Genomic DNA, 22,634 nt, shown 5'->3' with positions numbered 1-22,634 from the left:
CACAGAAGCCTGGGACCTTTCCACTGAGCTCATGAGGTCAGGTATGCCTAAGCTGATGCCAAGTGAGTCATCTGGGTACAGTTCAGACATTTAAGCTTCTACATTCTCTTTAATCAACCATTATTCACTAAGCTTCCATGGGAAGAATCTGGCTTTTCAGAAGGAAACACTCACAGGGACCTGACTGTTGAGTCCCTACTGGATCACAGTCTTTTGCAAGCCAACACTTTACTCATTAAGAAGTAGACCATGGGCTTTCACTTTCCCTTCCCACTGCCCACTTCAGGCTCTTCGTGTGGCGCTCAGCCCCCAACTCTGACCATGGCCACACTGAGGGTCCATCCAGAAGCTCAAGCCAAGATGGATGTGTTTTGTGAAGACCTGTGTAGCAAGACAGAAAACCTGCTTGGGAGCTATTTTCCCAAAATCTCAGAGCTGGATGCATTCTTAAAGGAGCCAGCTCTTAATGAAGCCAACCTGGGCAATCTGAAGGCTCTGTTGGACATCCCAGTCCCTGATCCAGTTAAGGAGAAAGAGAAGGAGGGCAGAAGAAACATCAGGAGAAGGAACAGAAGGATGAGAAGGAGAAAAGGGAAGATGAAGACAAAGGACCTCCCTGTGGCCCAGTGAACTGCAATGAGAGATTGTGGACCTCTGCAGCGCCTAAAGCCTGAAATCAAGGATGTCATTGAGCAACTCAATCTGGTCACTACCTGGTTGCAACTACAGATACTTCGGATAGAGGATGGGAATAATTTTGGAGTGGCTGTCCAGGAGAAGGTGCTTGAGCTGATGACGAACCTTCACAGCAAGCTGGAGGGCGTCCACACTCAAATCTCTAAGTACTTCTCAGAGCGAGGTGACGCCGCAGCCAAAGCAGCCAAACAGCCCCACGTAGCATCTGGTGCATGAGCTGGACGAGGCAGAGTACCAGGACATCCAGCTGATGGTCATGGAGATCCACAATGCTTATGTTGTGTTATATGACATCATCTTGAAGAACTTTGAGAAGCTCAGGAAGTCCCATGGAGAAACAAAGAGAACAATCTATTGAGCCCCCTCTCCTGTTCTCTGATGGGCCCAACAGAGACCTTCCTGCCTTCTCCAGGAAATCTAGACTGGACCCAGTCTTCTTTCTGCTGGGGTTTCTCCCTTGCTCTGCCTCCCAAACACAATAAATACATGGTTGCCTGCCCCCCCCCCCCAAAAAAAGTAGACCATGGGATTGATATCCCAGTGGTATGCTATTCTGGTGTAAATTTATTAGGAGGTAATTTGTTTCCAAACCTCACTGTTGGCATTAAGATTAAACAAAATTCAGGCTTTCAGTAGTTGGGAAGAGAGGCTCACAAGATTCCAAATGATTGAACCATACGTGAGCTCTAAGAAGGTTGGAGGCCCATCTCATCTCTACTCACTCTAAGATGTTTGTTTCACTTAGCTGGATGAGAATAAGACCATAAATGATTTTCGTTCACAAATGCTAGGTAAGAGAGACATTAGAGGGAGTGTCGCCCTTACCTCAGCCCAACAGTATCTACAGTTCTTAGAAGAGGATAAGACCAACAAAATACAACCCCATGTCTAATCCTTAATGAAGAAAGAGCTGGCTTGGACAGAGAAAGACTACAGTATAGAAGGGCTGCAATCATTCATCCAGAACCTAATCATTATCATTCAACTGAATTGCTTTAGCTCTGGGTAGATAGATGAGCGGTGGGTGGGTAAGTGGGTGGATGAATTGATGTTGATAAACAGCAGGGTCTCCTTAATTTCGGGGTCACTATTATACTTGTAGATAATGCACTGTGGTTGCATTCACACCCCACTTCTCTCTCTCTCATCCCCTCCAATTTCTGCAAAGTCCCTACTTTCCATCTGGCCCTCCTCTTACCCTTATGCCTTATCTTGTCTTCTCCAGGACCCATGTTCACAGTCATAGCTGCTCCCAGTTGCTACAGCTGTCATGTAACCAGAAGATGGCACCCCACCTCACACTTCTCCCATTCTCTAGTTCCACAGTACTTTTATCTCCTCTTTTGGGATGTTTCCTGGGCCTTGGAAGGGGTGACACTCAGAGATGTCCCATCTGAGGTCAAGCACCACACAGTCCCTTCTCAGCACTTTGAATCCCCACTTGAACCATTGCCTGCTTTGACCAAAGCTAAGATGTACTAGTCTATGGGTATAAACAAATATTTATAAAAAGTTTAACTACATGTCAGTTTGTCAAATCATCAGCATTAGATTCCCCAGTGGAGCCTGTGACCTCCCTAGCCATAAACTTTTGAGCAGTTCTACAATGTCATGCATGCATTCTTACTGATGGAGCAGGCTTTAGATGCAATTAGGAAGCAGCCAGAATGTATGGGGGGTGGGGAAACCACATAGAAACCTACTATTGCTCGGCAGTGGTGGCGCATGCCTTTAGTCCCAGCACTCAGGAGGCAGAGCCAGGTGGATCTCTGTGATTTCAAGGCTAGCCTGGTCTACAAAGTGAGTTCCAGGAAAGGTGCAAAGCTATACAGAGAAATTTTGTCTCAAAAAAACAAAAAAGAAAGAAAGAGAGGGGGGGAGGAGGGAGGGAGGGAGGGAGGGAGGGAGGGAGGAAAGAAGGAAGAAACCTACTATTTATCACAACATCCAGCATGGCATGATAATGCTAAGAGTTCAGTGATGGAATGCCTTCCTTGGCAGTAACCAGCAGCTCTCTAATTGGACTTAAGGCCCAATCAACAAGAGGAAAATCATCCTCACACTGGAAACCTAGCCAACTATCAAGAGCAAGTGAAGTCATGGACCTTGGAGGAGAACCTACAACTGCCATTTTACTAAGCCAGCATCATCCCTAACTGCATTCTAAATATATGTCCTTATACCCACAAGGAAGTATAGACCTCACCCCTTGTGGAGATGTGTCTTTGCAGAAGAAGAAGAGACCATTACAGAAAACCACAACCAATCAAAGTGAGTTGTAGAGTCCAGTCCCAACTGATTCATCCACAAAACAACTCCTACTCTTAGGGCTCAGGGATCATTATGAAGAAGGGATGGAAGGATGCCAGCAGCCAGAGAACAAGGAGTTTGCTGTAAGACTATATCTCCTAGAAATGTCAGGAGCTACACCCATAAAGTCTCATTAATATGGTTGCCTAAACATGACCTGAACAAGGATGACACTAATGAACATGTCAGTGTGGATGAGGAAAAGCTCATGAGGCCTCAACCTTAGACAAAGAACTACAGACAATGAAGAAATACTGAGGGGAAGAAACAGTTTTCCCAAGGAAAGAGCACACCAATTTGTTATCCAACATTAAATCATGAGCCTTGAAAACACCCGCACACACACACACACACACACACACACACACACACACACACGTATGTGTGTATTATATGTATATATGTGTATATATGTGTGTGTAACATCATATGGACTTATCTGTGTATGTGTGTTTCTCAACAATTAAATAAAAAGAGATTATGAATTTGAATGAATGCAAAGGGGACACATAACAAGGGGTTTGCATGGAGGAAAGGGAAGGGAGAACTTATGGAATTATACTCCCAAAATTATATTATTTTAAAAAAAGAAGTCTATTGTTTTATAAACTAGCTAAAATGTGATTTTAAAGGGGTTAGTTTGATTGGAAGTGCTTTCCATGGGTGCTTAAGGTTGCTCCCAGAAGTCGGGAGCTTTCAAAGCAAAATCCCAGTGCCAGGTACAGGATACCTCCCCATGAGTTGTTGGCAAGATAGCCCCCAAAGCTTCATTATCAATATAGGCTACTTGGTTACCCAATAGAATTGAACAGTAAGACCATTGGCAAAGATACCACATACTCTGGATATAGGACCCTCCCCCTGCACCCCCCCCCCAAAAAAATAAGTAGGAACTGAACTGGAAGTTTCTTCCATGATGATTAGCATTCATAGCGCCAGAAGGTGCTATGCAGGCTGCTGAAGGAGAAAGGTCACCAGTGATGACACCCAACTGTAGAGCCTGTATGCTACAATACCCAAATGCCTGCCAAGCTATGCCCACTGATACAATCATGACATAAACATCTTGAGGTAAGTAGCCACTTCAGTTTGTGTCTTTCAAATGAGCATACAGTCTGAGTACATTTGACGTTAATACTGACAAATCTAAGCTGCTCTAATAGTTATTAGAGCTTCCACAAACCAGATATCTGGCTCAAACTGTGTTTTCTGGCAGTTATAGAGACCACCTGTCTGAGAGCAAGGGGTGGCTTCTTCCGAGGTATCTTGTCCAGGCTTAGCAATGGCTATTGTCTTCCTTTGCCATCATAGGGTCTCTCTTCTGAGCCTGTGCCCTTGTACCTTCTCCTTAAAGAAGAGTAATTGTTAGATTAAAAGCCGTCCCTGATGACCACATTTAGCCTTACTTTCTGCTTACTTGCCTAACTCACCTTGGAGCCAGGTTCTGGGATGTTGAGAGCCACAGCTTGAACAAGTGAACTAGAGAACACAATTCAGCCCATAGTAGTCATAAATATTCTAACCACTCGCTATGTACTTGTTCACATATCCTTTCTTCCCTCTTTGTGTCCTCTTGACTTTGAGGGTAGGGGTGAATTTTTATTGTCCCATCTTTTCTCTATTAACATAAAACTCTACACACATCAGTCTTTAAGTGTTAGACACGTACTCTTAAATTATCAAGGCACAGTATAAATGAGATCTTTATCCATTTCTAGAAACTACAAAGACCTTGGAACACTTTAACTCTACCCCAACTCTTCATGTTTTGGTTGGCTTGTATTTCAGTTCAAAATACATTTTGCTATTATTGATTATGTGATCAGTATTAGTTTCTATTTGTTTGCATATTATTCCAAGAAACAAAACTATTTCTTTTATTGCTTATTCTATTCTATACAGAATAGATGAAGAGGGATGTTAAGCTTCTGATATTAATTTCTATTTGTTTGCATATTATTCCAAAAAACAAAACTGTCTGTTTCTTTTATTTTTTATCCCTTCCTGTACAGAATACATGAAAAGTTATGTTAATATTCTAAGAAGATAAGTAGAGGCAGGAATGAAATTCTAAACTCTAGACTTCTAAGAGAATAAACCATAGGAATCAGAAAGCTATGCTCCATAATACATAAATTCTGTCATATAAGATGATATTGTTCAACTTCTGTGGTGTTTATTTTGTTATGTTGGTGAATGAAAGGGTGAAGAATCATATCCAGTGTGAAGGAGTCTGTAGACTGAAATAGGGGATCTTGGAAGACACTCAAAACCTAAGAGGTTTAGCTGGGAAATGTAACCCTGACCTCAGTTGGAATTCAGAAGTTGGTAAATATTTATTATTCCCAACCTTAAATTGCTGGATTAAAAGAGATGGAAAATAAGAGCAGAAGCTCAGAAATCATGCTGGTGACTGCACAGTGAGGTTCTCCATATTTATGAATTCTCCAACAGTAAGAGTTATCTTAGAACACTGTAAATACTGTCATCCTGTCCGAGGGCTTGTGAAAACCTGTCTAGAGCTTTGCAACCTGTGAATATTTAGCCTCAATTAATGCAAATAAGCCACATGCTCAGGGTGAAAATGTCCTTGCCTTTGCCAGCTCTACATCTTGTGTCTTATTAATAACATGATTCTGGGAATGATATTGACAGGTACAACCTAACCCATTGTTCCCACAAGCATGTGAGGACATCTCACAGAAGGCTATGCTTTGAGTCTTGTATATTAAAATGAGGGTGTTGGGTTTGCTAAATTGACATGCTCAAAGATATACTGAAGCCATATTTTTTGTGATGAAGAAACTGGATAACTCATGCCCAAAGTTTGGGCTGCCTTCAGGCCTTGATGTCAGTTAATGAAAGTCTTTGTCTTGCTTGGGCCTTTTCCTTCTTCACAAACGAGGACCAAACAGAGCCTCATTGGACATACTTCAAATGAGGAAGCTTTCAAAGTATCAACTTTATTATTATAAGTTAATGTTTATTCTGGATTTGCCAAGGGTTGACTATTCATTGTACAGTTCGTAAGCTGCATTATACTCTCTCATCGAGTCATGGCAATGGTCCTGCCAGGTGCTCCTGTTGTCTCCACTTGAAAATGTGTCAAGGCCAAGTAGCTTGTCCCAGGTCCACTCTACAGGATGTGCTGGGGTCAGTAATCACACCTGCCTTCTGGCTCCAAAGCTTATCGTGTCTTTGATCATCCCATAGTAATACATCCTAAAGTGAGCTTGCCACTTGTCCTGTCTCACTAATTGAATTAATTAACCCTACTTCACCTCTTCTCACTATCAGCTCCCCAAGGCTGAGCAAATCAAGAAAACCTGTTTTCAAAATTGATCCAGCCCAGTTGTCAGATGTGCTACCTTGTCCTCCATCCTCCTCCAGCATGGGAGTACTCTTGTCTCGGGACTTCTTTGCTATAGGCTGAGCCAATCTGAAAAGAGGAAGGATGGCTATGAGGAACTTCTTCTAAGAGAATGACAGTAATATTTAAACATGCGTGGAGATGTAGCTCAGTGGGAAAGCATTTCTCTAAATCCACACAGAGCAGAAAGTGTTGAAACACATGGTCCACACAAGTTGAATGATAGTTTGTCTCACATTAGCTCTTCTATCAAAGTGATAGATTTCATATATTGACCTTCTAGGCCCTTATTTCAGTGTGGTGTATGTGTGTGTGTGCACACATGTGTGTAGTTGCATGTGTACATTTATATGTAGAGCCCAGAGGTCAATGTCAGATGTCTTCCTCAATCTCTTCCCACCTTACTTCTTGAAACAGGGTCTCTCTTTGAACATGGAGGTCACAGACTCAAGCCAGCACAGAACACCCCAGGGATTCTCCTTTCTCTACCTACAGCATTGGAATTGTACATGCTATTACATCTGCATTTTGACATGGGTTCTGGGGATCAAATGTAGATCCTCACGCTTGTGTGGCAAGCACTTTACTGACTGAGCCGTCTCCCAAGTACCCACTTCCACTTTTATAACATCAAAGCTATGATTATTGGTTCCTCATATAGGGGCAGAGCATAGGTAAAGAAGAAAGCAGAGAAATTATTATTTTCCTGGCTCTTATGTTTTCAAAGCTAATGATGTCAAAGGTCAGGAAAGAGTTGACAACCTAGACAGAATAGTTCTTGGAAAACACCTTTAATGAGAAAGAGTGAGACCATGTAGGAGTCATACAAGAGGAACAAGGAAGTCTGTGGTATCAAGTTTAGGCCAAGAGGGGAGGATCAAACAGGAGGGGCACATGTCTTATCCCATGACCAATAACAAGATTAGATGCCTAAAATTTAAATCCAGTCCTAGCACCGGAAGAAACTTCATATTATCTGAGATTAAGGTTTTCCACCTTCGTGAAACAGAAGTTTGGCTGAATTTCAAAACTCCGTAAGTTATTTTCCTCGTACACTTAAGCTCCTGGGCGGAGTGAGATTCACACGTGTGACAATGCCAACCATTGAATGCAGATCAACAGAGTTCCAACCGCAGAGCTCTGTCCCAAAGGTCCTCTAGGACAGGATAGCAAGGAAGAGTTGACAAACAGCAAGCCTGGGAGAGTTCTGGACAGCCAAAGGGACAGGCAGGCCATGCTTCAGTGCCAAGTCAGCTCAGATGAAAGAGCAGCTTGTCTCTTTACAGCCATCCCCCAGTAGGGATGTCAATAATTTCAAAACACTTCTAAAGGAAAGGTCGAAGATGTTACGTAAAGTTCAAAGGCGATTTACAGCCAGAGGCACAGTCCTCGGACCAAAGCTTCAAATGTGTTCAGAGGTTTGTTTCCCTGAAAAGGAAGGCCATGGTTGTATGCCCCAGGAACTGGATGCCATTGTCTATTTTGCTCTTAGCCAACTAATGAAAACAAGGAGAGGTCCATGGCTGTGTCCACACTGAGTCCCCTTCGAATGCCAAATGTCCTGTTTCTTTGCTACAAGTTGGAATCCAGCTTCATGCACACGGGAGCTCAGTGGATGCCTTGGAGACAGGGCGAGGAGAGGAAGGACAGGAGAGGTGCATCCTGCATCCATAAGAGGTTCTTGACCTTTCTTTCCAAACCCAAGGGTCAGCAGAAAGAGCAATGCCTGGGCCTTGTTACAAATGCTGTGTTTGGGGGCCTACCTGAGTTTTGTTTCTATTTCTGTCCTAAAATGCCCCGACAAAAGGCAATTTGAAGGATAAATGGCTTATTTTAGCTCACAATTCCAGGTTACAGTCCACTACTGTGGAGAACCCACAGCAGTGGGAGCTGGAGTTATCTGGAAACACATCTATAGTCAAGAACAAAGAGAAATGTATGCGTGCATGCTCACTTGCTTGTGCTCAGCTCAACTTCACCTCATACATTTCACCACCCACTGCCTAGGGAATGGTGCCACCCACAAGGTCTGGGTATTCTCACATCAATTAATGTAGTACCCCACAGACACACCCACAAGCCATCCCAGTATAGACAACCCCTCACTGAGTCTCCTCCCAGGCGAATCTAAGTTGGATCAAGATGAGGATGAAAACCATCACAGGACACCAGGTCCATTTAATTAGGAAGTTTCATTTTTACACAAGATCTCCCATGTGATTCGGAAAGCTCAAAACAGTGTGAGAAACTGTACTATGGAGCCAGCATCAGGCTTCCAAAAACATAGGAGACTCCCTCAGTAGCCCAGCAAGAAATATTCCTCCTTCCCAGAGTGCTTGCAATTACTCAACTGTCAGAAGAGAAAGGGCAGACCCTGGAATCAGTCTGACTAACTTAGGTGTATTATAAGGACTTAGTTCCAAGGCCTAGGGAAATGGCCTAAGTCAGTAAAGTGTTTGCCATGCAATCATGAGGACCTGAGTTCAACATCCAGCACCTTTGTAAAAATCCAGCTGTGGTGGTGTGCACACAGAAACAGAAGAGCAGATCTCTGGACATCCCTGACTACCCAGCCCAGGCTAATAAGTGAGCTCCAGACAGTGAGAGACCCTGTCTCAAAAAACAAATAACAAGCAAGGTGAATGGCACCTGAGAAATGACCCCCAGAACTGACCTCTGCCCTCCACACAAACATGCACACACACACACAAACACATGCATACAAACGCAGCAAACACACACAGACTTAAGACTCTAGATGCACTCCAGAGCCTTAAGTAATGTTGTGTCTGAGCCTGAATGTTTTCTTCTATAACATGAGGGTAATGGTAACAATAGCTGACTCAGTTCCCACTGTGGTTGTAAGGCTTAGATGATTCAAGGTCCATCAAATGTTTAGAATAGAGACAATTATATAAGCCCTAAAAAATATTAGCTACTGATACTTTTTAAATAAGTAGTTTAGTTAGTTAGTAAGTTAGTGTGTGTGTGTGTGTGTGTGTGTGTGTGTGTGTGTGTGTGTATGTATGTGTATTGTGTGTGTGCCTGTGTGTGTCTGTGTGTAGGACAGAGGACAATTCTCCCCGTCTGCCATGTGGGTTCCAGGAATCAAACTGAGGTCATCAGGCCTAGTGGGCAAGCCTTCCCACCCTGCTAAGCCTTATCTCTCATGCCAGATACTGGTGTTTTAAGAAGAAATTCCTTTAATGCTTTGGTGGCCAGATAAAGGTGCTGAAATCATCTTAGAGACTCCTTCCCCATTCTCCCTTCCCAGCTGAAGACATGAGCATGATTTGAAACGCCTCTGGCAGGCCTATGATAAGTGATGGGCCATGGAACAAGTTCTAGAGAGGAGTGGAATAAATCAGTGTTTCCCAAACTTTACCCATTTCAGAAGCTTCGTCTGCACTTTTTTTTAAACTATAGCATTATACAACCCTTGTGCGCTATTTTTATTTAAATCAATATACAATGAACTTGACTTTTTACAAGTCACATCCTAAAGCCATAAATAACACCTATAAAATCAGAAGTTTGGTGCACTGGGTTGTATTTCTTTCTATTGCACATTGAAGTAAAACCATAACTATGAGAATAAATATGTCCGCACATGCATAAAAAGGTTTTGAGAACTCCAGGCCATGTCTTGCTTCCTATGTTAGCATTTTATTAGCTTCCAGCTGCACTTAGAACTGCTTTGACACCAAATCTCTCCACAAGGGGTCTGTGTAAAACTTTTGTTTCAGGCCCATTCTGCTCAGCTGAAGACCAGAACCACCAAGTGACTTGCACAAGGTAACACAGCCAATGCTGGGCAAACAGATCAGGCCTCAGCTCTTTCATGATACAAGTGGTAGGAGCATCTTTGCTGTCCCTAAAGGAATGGAGATAGCAGGTATCCCTATGTCTCTATCCCCACCCTCCCTGCTTGGTAACTTCTGTCTTCTCATTGTTTGATGTTAATTTCCTTTCGTATGGAATGTGATTGATGAATCATAGACTAGAACTACAAATAACTATTCCTAACAGTCATGGTTTCCATTCTGTAGTCTTTCCATGTTGGGAAATGGGGTGGAGATTTTGCTCAGCATCATCCTACCCGTCACAAAGCAACTTTCAAGGAATGAGCCTCCATCTTCACTGTTCAAAGCTAGTTGTAAAACACAGTGATGAGAAAATTCCAATGAGTGCCAGCCTCCACCCCATTACTTTTTCTTTCCCATGTCTCCTCTTTGTGAATTATTGCTGGGGATATTCTAGAGATCTGAATGTAGTGCCATAAAGAGAGTGATATATGTATATGTACTTTATGCATACATGTGTGTACAGTGTGCGTGCAGATGCCAGAAGAGAGTGTTAGTGTCTTCCTCTATCACTCTGCCTTATTCATTTGAGGAAGGATCTTTCCATGACTCCAGAGCTTGAATTTTCCAGTGAGGCTATAAGCCAGCAAGCCTTGGTAATCCTCCTGTCTCAGCACCCCCAAATCACTGGAGTTACAAGCCTGTGTGAGACCATGCCTACCTTGAAATATGGTTGCTGGGGTCTGAACTCAGATCTCAAGCACTCCTCACCACAGAGGTAGCTAGCTTTCCAGTCCTTCTGGTGATTTGTGATAATTAGTATGCAAGGAAGAACAAATTAGCACAATTTCCTGTGCCTCACGGTGGGCATGGGAGCATGGCAACATCCCAGAATGCTACCTTATCTGCATTCAACTCCACCCCTCCCAGCCACAAGTGCTAGGTCCTGGGAGGTCACCGCAGTCAATGCAGTATGAAATGGCCTTCACTAAAGAAGGGTGTGTCCATTCCATATGGTCACTCCACAAAAAAGTTTTCAACTATGCTTTTCTAAACCCTGCATTCTCAATAGGGCAATTTTACCTAGGAGCAAGAAATAATGGTTCTTGGAAGCAAAAGCATCTTATATTTCTGTAAGATATACAAAACAAAACACACAGCTCATGTTTCATGTCTCTCATGAGGGAGAAATTTAATTTAACTTTAATTGACTAAAGTAATTATTTCAATAATCTAAGATAAGTTTTTTCATAAGGAAGTAATAACAAAAAGGAAAGAAGTTGATAACTATTTATCTAAATAAAGTAAAACTTCAACGCATCTGTCTGTCCTTGGTCCCAGCAAGTTGGTTGCTATGATCTGTCTCCAAAAGAATCCAAGAGAGACTAAAGAGAAGCAGGCTGCTCACCGCATCATCACCTCAACAAGAAAGCCATCTAAGTAGCCATCAACCAGGAACAGCTCAACAAAGGAGGAAACATCCATTTTGAGAAATTCACATGAGAAGCCTGCGTGCTGTTTTAATGGCTAGAAAAGGCCATTGGGGGAATACAGTGATTCCTTGACATTGGAAGGGAATTGGCTCCAGGATACTTCAAAGATGGACAAAATGGTATGAGGAAATGGCTCATGGGTAAAGCACTCACTGCTCAAGCATGAAGACCTGGGTTCGAGTCCCCAGCACCCATATACAGCTAGACCTGGTAGTATTCATCTGTGATTCTGTTGCTCCTCTTGAGAGAAGGGGCAGAAACAGGAGAAGCTGGGGGAGTTCAAAGGCTAGCTATCCTGGAGTATGAATCAGAAAATAATAAGTGGAAGGTGAGGACCACCATCTAGAGTTGTCCTCTGACTTCTACATGTGTGTCATGACATGTGCACACCTCCACTCACACAGATACACACCAAATTTAAAACAATAATAGTAATTAAATAGTACACTTGCACAGAACATCTTTCTTTATAAACCATCTTTAGATAACTTGCTATAACTAACTTAAAGGAAATGCTGTGTAAATAGTTCTTGTGCTGTATTATCTAGAATATAATGACAAGAATCAATACACATTCAATATGGGTGCTTTTTTTCAAATTATATTCTATCTTCAGTTGATTGAATATGCAAATATAAAGCCTGTAGCTACAGAGTATAAGTATAAATAAATAAATACATGTGTGTATATCTACACATATAAATATATATCTGTGTTTATATATACATATATAGAAACATATATAAAATCACATACACACACACATATATATATATATATATATATATATATATATATAATCACAGTCATATTAAAATAAACTGACCCAGCTCTATGATCTTCTTTATATGTATGATCTATATGCAAACACTAAAGAAGAGCGATAGAGTTACCTGGGAATAGGTTGAAGAGGTCAGAGTAGTCCATACATCTTACATACATTGATTTTGTCATCTCTCCCTCCTCCTTCCCCTCCTCCTTCCCCTCCCCCTCCTCCTCCTTCCCTTCCTCCTCCTCCTCCTTCTTTGCTGTGTCTGTGTGTGTGTGCACACCTGTGTGTGCAGCTACATGTGTGCCCATATGCACATCTGTGTGAAAACCAGAGGTCAGTCTCTGATGGTTTCCTCAGGACGCCATCCATCTCTCTTTTTGGAGACAAGGTCTATCATCAGGACCTGAGACTCAGGCTGGCAAGTTGTCCCCATCTCAGCCCTGGAATCACAAGTGTGTGCCACCATGCCAGGCTTTATGTGTGATTTTTTTTGGGGGGGGGCACTGAATTCAGGTCCTCCTGATTGCAAGCCAAGAACTTTACTGACTGAGCTATCTGCCAAGAATGAGTTATGAATAAGTCATATAAATAAGAATAATAGATACTTAAAAAAGAACCCCTACCTCATTCATGTCAGATTATGAACTATTTTCTTATCTGAAGAAAGATTTATTTAGCCCTGAAGAGCAGATCTGTCACCAGATTTCTAATAAAACTAGAAATCAAAAGCCTATGTGTGCTTCAGGCAAATTAAAGTTTTATCTTTTTATCAAGTTATAGAAAAAGACATAAAGATATGCCAAGTCTTTGAAGAAATATTTCCCTAAGGTTTGACATTTTAAAAAATCAAAGAGTAAAGAAAGATAGATTGTACTTGTAAAAAGGGGAACTCTGGTGGCCCTCCCTTCTTAAAGGAAGGTTTGGCAAATGTATATCTAATGGAAGTGAGGACGTCCACCAGCAACCGGAGTTCTGGAAGTTATACAGAGATACCCGTTGCTGACTGCTTGCAGCGGAAAGAAGACAGAAATCCTTTAATGAAGCATTAAGGAGACTAGAGAGGTGGTTCAAAAGTTAAGAGCACTTGCTGCTCTGCCCAGTATGTATTTCAGGTGGCTCGAACCACCTTCAACTCCAGTTCCAGGAGATACAGTGCCCTCTTCTGGATTCCATGGGCACCAGCACACACATGGACAGACACACACATACACATCAAGTAAAATAAATCTTTTAAAATATATAATTCCGTTAATAGAGAATAGAAGAAAGGGCTACTTTAAAAAAAGAAGAAAGTGAGGAGAAGAAAATAGGTTGAGTATGTCAAAGTCACGAAAATGTCATGTTGAAACTCGTTACTTTATGTAATAACTACAAACTAAGAAGACTATGCAGATCATGCAAAGTATGGTAGATACACAATAGTCCTTCATCCATAAGGAATACATCCCAATATCCCTAGTAAACACCTAAACTCTCGGGTGCTACTAAAATCTATATTCAAATAATAATTCCCTGACAATCTGTGAATGAATGGTGGATAGCATGGATAGCATACTGGACAAAAGGACAAATTCCATTCTGAGCTGGACAGAGTGGAACAGTATGAGATTTCATTATACTATGATTTATTTCTAGAAATTTTCATTTACTACTTTGAGACTTATTGGTCACAGCTAGCTGGCACTTGCCAAAGTAAAGCGGCACATAAGGGAGAGAGGACCATGGTACACAAGGAGACCCTCGGGACTCATCCTCAGTGGTGGCCAATGCTCATTGACATGGTAAGGAAAAGATCCACATGACTGTATCTCACATCAAAATGTTTGTTAGAAGGGTTAACAGCCTCATTTACATACAAAAAATTGAATGAATCTACATGTGTACACAGAGGGGAGTTCTCGAAAGCTGTTTACCAGTATATTAAAATTCAACCACTCAGGGCTAGAGAAATGTCTCAGCAGTTAAGAGCACTTATTGCTCTAGTGGAGGACCCAGCTTTGATTCCCAGCACCCACATGATGGCTCACAACACCTACAACTCCACTTCCAGGAGATCCATCTCCCTCTCTCATCCTCCATGGACACCTTCATGTGCACGATGCGCATCAACATGTGGTACAAATACATGCATGCAGGCACATGCACATTCAATAAAATAAATCTTTTACATGTAAATTTTCATTTTTTTAAAACTCTTGAGGGTTTTTTTTTGGGGGGGGTTTGTTTTGTTTTGTTTGTTTATTAAAAAAAGCAAGAAATCACAGGGCAGTGGTAGTGCACACCTTTAATCCCAGCACTCAGGAAGCAGAGGCAGTCAGATCTCTGTGAGTTTGAGGCCAGCCTGGTCTACAGAGCAAGATCCAGGAGAGGCACCAAAACAACACAGAGAAATCCTGTCTTGAAAGGGAAAAAAAAAAAAAAAAAGGAAAGCAAGAAATCAATTATGTAAAAAAAAAAAAAAAGGAGCCAAAGATATTCCAGGAGCACAAGGAAGCAGCTAGTGACAACATACACTCATGTACTATGTGAAATAATAAATTGATTACATATAACTTGAGACTATGTTCTCCACCAGCCATCCAGGAAAAGAGATGTTACATAAAATGCATGTTTATAATGATGACAGCTACCAGAGTTCCACTAGCTCTAACTTTTTCCTACTTGTAACTTCTCTAAAAGCAGGCTATGTGTCCAACAACCAACTGTGCTATCCACCTTATGAGGGGTCATATTGGCAGCTGTGTTTCCTGTTCAGAGACCACAAAATAACAAGTGTCTTACAAGTAACAGCACCTCAGCCTCCATGGTGCGTGTGCATGTGTTAGCTTCTGCTGCGTAACAAATGATGCCACAACAATGGCTTAAAGCATTGTTAGTTGTTTCATGGTGCTTGTTTGTGAGTGAGGGATCTAGGCTTCAAATCTGCCTCAGAGTCTTGTGTATGCTTCTGTGGAGGAGATTCGTGGAGCCAGTGTTACTTTTAGATGTAACCAGAGAAGAATCCATTTCCAAGATGATCCTGTACGTAGCATTCAAGTCTTGCCATTTGCTAGGCTGGCAGCTCCAACTCTCTGCTGACCTTCTGTCTTAGTTAGGGTTTCTAGTGCTGTGAAGAGATACCATGACCATAGCAACTCTTATAAAGGAAACACATTTAATTGGGGCAGCTTACATTTTCAGAGGTTTAGTCCATTATCATCATGGTGCAACATGGTGGTGTGCAGGCAGACATGGTGCTGGAGAAATAGCTTAATATCCTATATCTTGACTTGCAGATAACAGGAAGTGGTCTGAGACACTGGGCGGTATATTGAGCATGTATGAGACCTCAAAGCCTGCCTCCACAGTGACACACTTCCTCCAACAAGGCCATACCTCCTAATAGTGCCACTCCCTTTGGGGACCATTTTCTTTCAAACCACCACACCTTCATTTCCTTACAACAAGGACCCCTGCAGAGAGCATTCACAAGAAGGACACTGGATTTATCAAAGTGGGGGGAGCAAAGTGGCAAGAGAGCAAATGAGACAGAGGCCACATTGTTATAATGCAGTCTCAGAGCAATCTCATTGCTTTTCCCATTTTTCTACTCTTTGGATGTAAATCCCTAGGCTCAGCTCATAGTTTTTTACAGAAAACCATAAGAACCAGGAGGAGGGATCACTGAGAAACTTCTTAGAAGCTATCTACCATAAATGATTCATATAAAGACATAACATGGAACATGGAAAAATATTAGAAAGGAGGGGACATAGTATTATCTTATTGATACTTTCAAACAAAAGTAGCAGAGGAAATGGCCTATCACTCATCCTGTGGCTACCTACTAGTGAGATCATTAATGAGAGTGAAGTCCCAAGAACCTGGGAGCCTGCTCAGAGACTGGACCCACTTTCCACACTGACTGACAAGTCAGATGGACCAATACATCCTCAAGCCTGGGGTCAGAGGATCCTGACAAATCACAAGGACAAGAGGCAACTAACTATAAAATATCACAGTTGATACTAAAATTTTTCTTGCCAATCTCAGGTCTCCTGAAAAAAATCAAATGTTGAGGTAAAGACACAACACTCAAAATCCCCACACTTTCAAGCTTCTTGATATTCTATCACAAATTCTTGACTCTGAATTATAGCAATCATTTTCTTTATCCTGTGTTTTCCCATAAGCTGCCAAATATTGCTGGAGAGACTTCTAAAACTGTGCCAATTGGGCCTGCCAAACACACCTCATGGTTCCTGACAGTGAACTTCCATGCTCTTCACAACCCCCTAGCAGCATTGAAAAGACAATTGTGTGTGTGTGTGTGTGTGTGTGTGTGTGTATTCAGATAGAGAACAGGCAAGTGATGGAAGGAAGGAAGGGAGGATGGGTGGATGCATGGATGGATAACTAGCTAATAGATGACCAATGACCATAAGATGGATAGATAGATGACAGGTAGGTAGGTAGATGATAGGTAGGTAGGTAGGTAGATAGATAGATAGATAGATAGATAGATAGATAGATAGATGTACAATATGTATGTAGATAGAAGATAGAGTATTGATACATAAACAAAATAATAGATGATAAATAAATAATAGAATACCATCACCATTTTCAAAGCTCACACAACTGCCCTTGTTGCCTGAACTGTTCATCTCATCCTTGATGCCTCCATTCAGACATTAAAACATCCTTTCACTGCAAAGGCCTTTCTCAGGCCCCATTCCTCAGCATGTTGGGGTTCATGGGGCACTGGAGTGGTACTCATGGGGAGTACTCTGGGGATATTTGAATTTTTCAAAGAAAACCCAACAATCTACCAAAAACAGTGAGAAGCTGTAATTGAAGGTATTTCAGTTTGATCACATCCTGTTTTTGAAAAGTTGGGTTTGGATGTTGTGATTTTTTTTTAAGTACCACATGAAAATCAAATATAGAAAAGGAAAAGAAAGTGGTCAGGTCTAATCTAACTTCAAAGTCTATCTGTAGCAAGTAAAGAAGCTGTGTATATTATTGTTTGTTAGATATTTTTACATGTATAGGTACTTGTCCTGCATGTATGTCTGTACATCACATGAACACTAATTCCCCAAGGAGGTCAAACCCAACCATCAGATCCCTTGTAACTGGAGTTACAGCTGGTTGTGAGCCATCATGTGGGTACTGGGAACCAAACCTAGGTTCTCTGGAAGAGCAGTCAGTACTTTAACAACTGAGCCATCTCTCTAGCCCTGCATCTGTGTTTTTTAAGAATAAAATTAAAATACAGTGTGTGTCTTTTTTGAAATAAATATTAAATTGTTAATATATGAATACTGGAAATTTTTGAAGGAGCAAATGACTTACTAAAGATAGCTCTTATGGATTTCTTTTGCCTTACTGTGCTGTTGAAGAATGGTCAAGACACTAAGGATGCTGTGAACCCTGGATGTTTGGGGATTTCTGCCCTGGACTCATCTCCAGAGCTACCTGCCTTTGTTCTGCTCTTGACATTCTGCCTGGGCTAACCAGTCTAGTTCAAGCTGTTTACCTGAATAACAAAGTATATTAGCTGCCTGCTGCTAGTTCAGACAACACACACACACACACACACACACACACACACACACACACACACACACATACACTCACCTTGCATCAGACCTTTCTTCTTTATAACTAGCACAAGCCACAGAAGAAGCTTCATGACACATGAATAGGTACACAGAGATGAAAATCTTGAAGGTGGAAAATTGAAAAAAGGACCAAAGAAGTGATAAATGACTCAAGAAGGAAGTAAAGCCATGTCTCTGTACAACCCACCCTTCCGGGTCCCCAAGACTCTATATGGAGGGGAAACACACAGGTAGAGTTGTGAAACTCTGGGCCCAGGGGAAATATCAGCTGCAGAGGAGACCATATAACACAGAATAAAGATGCAACCCTGTCCAAAGGCTCACCTTCCCTGAGGCATTTCACAGAATCTTGGATAATGTGATCACAGCAGATGAGAGAGAGAACCAGGAGCCAGAGCATGAGCAGAGCAGACACTGATGACTGTGGGAGGTAGACTAGATTCTGGGCCTCCCCTAAAGACCTGGGAGAGTCTAGATAAGGGAGGAGGCCTTGTCACTCATAGGTAGGAAGAATCTGAATGCACTATAATCTGTGAAGACAAGGACCAGTCAGGGATCTTTACACCTGCCTTCAGTCCTGAGGACAGAGCTCACTATGCAATAAATGTTCATTTATTTGTTCTTGTCCATGTGTATTAACAAAGGCAGATATTTCTAACCTACCAAATTCTGCAACTCAAGAACAAACTCAGTGTCTCCTCCTTCTTCTTGAAATGCCCTTTTAGTTCTCCCATTGTCTTAGTCGGGGTTCCTGTTGCTGTGAAGAGACACCATGACCAAGGAAACTCTTATGAAAGAAATTATTTGGCTGAGTTTGTTTACAGCTTCAGAGGCATAGTCCATTGTCATGATGGGGAGCATGGCAGTATGCAGGCAGGCATGGTGCTAGAGCAGTAGTTGAGAGCTTTACATCCGGATCCATAGGCAGCAGGCAAAGAGCCACTGAGCTTGGCATGGGCTTTTGAAACCTCAAAGCCCACTTTTATTGACACACCTACTCCAACAAGGCCACTCCTACTCCAATAAGGCCACACCTCCTAATCCTTCTCAAACAGTTCACCAACTGGGAACTAAGCATGCACATATATGAGCCTATGGGGGCCATCCTCATTCAAACCCCCACAGCCATGCTCTTCATTTTTCTTTTGGTATTATTGTTTTGCTGCATATTACTTTTCAAATGGGTGTCTCATGATATTGTCCAGGCTGGTCTTGAACTCTAAAGCTCAAAAAAACCTCCCATTTCCACCACCTAAGTAGCTGGGGCTACAATCACAGACCACAACACCTGGCTCCCCCATATGCTCTGATAACCAATACCCAATTTTCCAACACAATTTCCATCTCTGTTCTTGAATGCTGCCTTATTCTGACATTCATTCCCCCCATTCTACTCCATCCTACAGAGCACTTGCTCAAGCCTGCTTGTGGGATGGGGATGTAGCTCCATTGGTAAAACGCTTGTCTATTACACACGAAGTCATGCGTTCAATCGCCAGCATCACATAAAACAAGGCAAGTGGAACAAACCTGTGATCCCAGCTCTAGCGAAGTCAGGGGCAGAGAATCAGAAGTTAACATCATCCTGAGCTGCCTAGCCCTGAACTCAGACTGGGCAACATGAGACCCTGTCTCAGAAGAAAAGAAAAGGAAGTCCAATTGTTCATTCTTGTTCTCAGACTCCTCTAGCTTCCTGTCAACTACTCAAGAAAGACTGACCTTCTTGGTGACACTTGTGGAGGTTCCACTGGCAACTTGAAGCTCTTCGATTTCTCTTCCCATGCTGAAGACACCTGCGCTTGTTAAATTTGTGTGTGTCCCTGTTCCTATGCCACGTTGTTTCTTCTCTCTGGTGTTAGATTATAAGTTCCTTTGATCTTCTGCTCCTTTGTAGCTTATCTTTATATTCCTCTGGGCCCCATGTCTACCTAACCCAGCACCTCATTTGGGGCAGAGAGATTTAATTACTAACCTATGGGAAGATCATCCATGACATACATACTTCAAGCCTCTCTGCCTTCTTCCATGACCAGGGTTCTTATCTGACCCAAGAGTTTGGCTAAAAGATCTGAGCTTGCTCTTCCCAGCATCTTCTTCCTTCTTAGAAGAGACAACCACACACAGGAAACCTATGCTTTCAGTGGATCACCCATCGCCTGTTCTCGGCCATTCCAAAGCCTTCTAGAAGAGGTTATCCCTGAAAGGGAGTCTACATTTGGGGGTGAGTGGTGTTGGTATGATCTGAGGGATTCCACACAAGCTGTCAACAAGATCTGAATCACAGCCTATATATAATACAAAGCTCGGTGAATAACGAAGGAAATGGTTTTTTTTTTTCTTTTATGGAAGAAGTCTCTGAAATTTTCTATATTTCATACTGTGTCTCATGTCAACATACAGACATTCTCCATTCTTTTCTAACAGCTATGCTGGGATCTTTTGTATAGAACACTTTTGTCTTCCACTTAGCCTTTCCTCTCTGCCGACCACTGTTCTCTACCGGTATTCATGTTTGCTGTTGTGAGCTCAGCTCAACGCATATCTTTGTACACCCTTCTTCAGGTCCATGTTACCAGTGTTTTTCCTCTGACATACAACTAGAAGTGATGGCACCAGGTTGGAAAATGCACATATAAAATTTTTAAATGTTGAAATAACTACAAACCTACAGAAACTTTGCAAGAACAATTCTAAGAATTTGGATGTTTTCTGGTTTTGAGGGAAGTTCAGCACCTGATGTCTTAGCTGTTCCAATCCCTGCACACTGAAGCTTATTTCCAACAAACAAGGACATATCTATAGTGCCAGCATATGCAACAGAAAACCAGCTTAACCTGCTTACATTACTATTACCTATTAAGTCAGACCCCTATTCAAGTTTCACCAGCTGCCCCAATAACGCCTAGTGAAAAAGTTCACACACACCATTCCCCTCAATTTTGCAGTTCAAAGTATTTCTTAATCTGTGTCTGTTTGGTTCTTAAGTCTATCTTACAGTTCTTTCCGTTTAAGGCAGGCTTGGTGATTTGGTTTTCAGGTCATGTCAAAAGTTTAACATCGCAAACACAGTGCATGTGTCCTGAATGCATCCTGACAGAACTGACTTGAAAACTATCTCAGAAACCAATTTTCCATTTGTTCATCCTGAGGATGATTAAGCAAACAAAGCCTATGTTATGAATAGTGTAACAGCCACATGGCATCTCTCGTCCAAGGAAAGGGAAACAGGGGCTTTGAGAAGCATCCTTTGTTATTTCCAGACAGCAGGGGAAAAAGGAACAACAACAAAAAAGTTTTCATGCCCAATTTCTTCTCTCCTCTCAAGAAATTTGGTTTTATTTTCATTTGGTTTGGTCATCAGATTTAATTTCCAAGTTATATTTTGTTTGGGGGTATTTTTTCCAGTTACCACTCTAAATTTACCAAAAGAAGAAAAAAACCTTTTCCCTATTCTTCATGTTCAAGATCCCTCATTTAACCCTCCATGTCTGGCCCATGTCTTTTCTCTGTACTTTCCTCAGTGATTCCATATATGAATACAGCTGACTTCCTGGCAGCCTGCGAGGACTTGGTGTGGTTTTTGATCCCCATCTCAAAACATCTGCTGATTCTTTTCACTGTTTACTTAGTCTAGAAAGTGAACCATTCCCTCCCACCCTCCAGAGCTCCCAGAGCTCCTTCTCCTCATTCTTCCATCTTGACCACTGACCCTTCCCCACCCCCCTTAACCTCATTTCTCCCTTCTCTTGTGGTTCTTCTCTAGCTAACCCCTTCTCCCCCTCCCTGCCCTTCACTGTGGAGAGGCAGACAAACAGAAGGGGCTAGACTCTCCTCACAACAAGCCATTCTCACAAAAATGAACCTAGTTCCATATGAAGATTACGTTTCTTAAGGACGTAGTCACCCTTTATAGCCAACTCCCACCCCATTCCAACACTGCCACAATGACAAATTTCCCCAACAGTGTGACAAGGAGACAAAGAGTGCCCAAGCCATACCTGGCAGGAATATTATCCATGCCCAATCCATGATAAGGATAGACACACAAGGTGTTCTTTGTGTGGGTGGAGGAGGATGCACAGCTATGCATGCATATGTGTGCATATGTTGTATGGAAGCCAAAGGTTAACCTCAGGTGTCAGTCTTCAAGTATCTTTCATCTTATTGCTTGAGACAGGGTCACTCATTAGACTGGAGATCACCGTGCAGGCTAAGCTGGCTGGTCAAGGAGCCCCAAGGATGTGCAAGTCTGCATCTGGTCCTCCAGTACTGGGGTGCAAGCACCACACCACACCTAGACTTTCTTACATGGGTTCTGGGGATTAAATCCTCATGCTTGAGAGTTGAGCACTTTACCAACTGAGCCAGCTCTCACCTATGAAAGAGGCACACAAGGAGAAGCCCATTTCTTCTCCATCCTTCCTTTCTCTCTGTGATGTTGATACCTAAGAAGACAAAGCACAAGGCCATGTCATCTCGCTGTCATAAGAGAAGGCCAAGAGCACAGAAGCCAACATTGTGCTCCAGCATCTAGAGAATGGCCAGGCCTTTGTGGCAACTACTCAGACACCCAAATGACCATGG

The 22,634-nt window shown here is 42.2% G+C and overlaps 1 pseudogene; it reads left to right on the top strand.

Annotated features, from left to right (window-relative positions):
• Positions 1-321: 321 nt before the first annotated feature.
• On the top strand, positions 322-1,054 carry LOC118588263 (annotated as a pseudogene).
• The last annotated feature ends 21,580 nt before the right edge of the window (positions 1,055-22,634 follow it).

The sequence above is a fragment of the Onychomys torridus genome, chromosome 8, assembly GCF_903995425.1.
Source record: "Onychomys torridus chromosome 8, mOncTor1.1, whole genome shotgun sequence".
NCBI lineage: Eukaryota > Metazoa > Chordata > Mammalia > Rodentia > Cricetidae > Onychomys > Onychomys torridus.
Note: the sequence above shows the minus strand (reverse complement) of the source record. Positions and strands in the feature narration are given on the sequence as shown.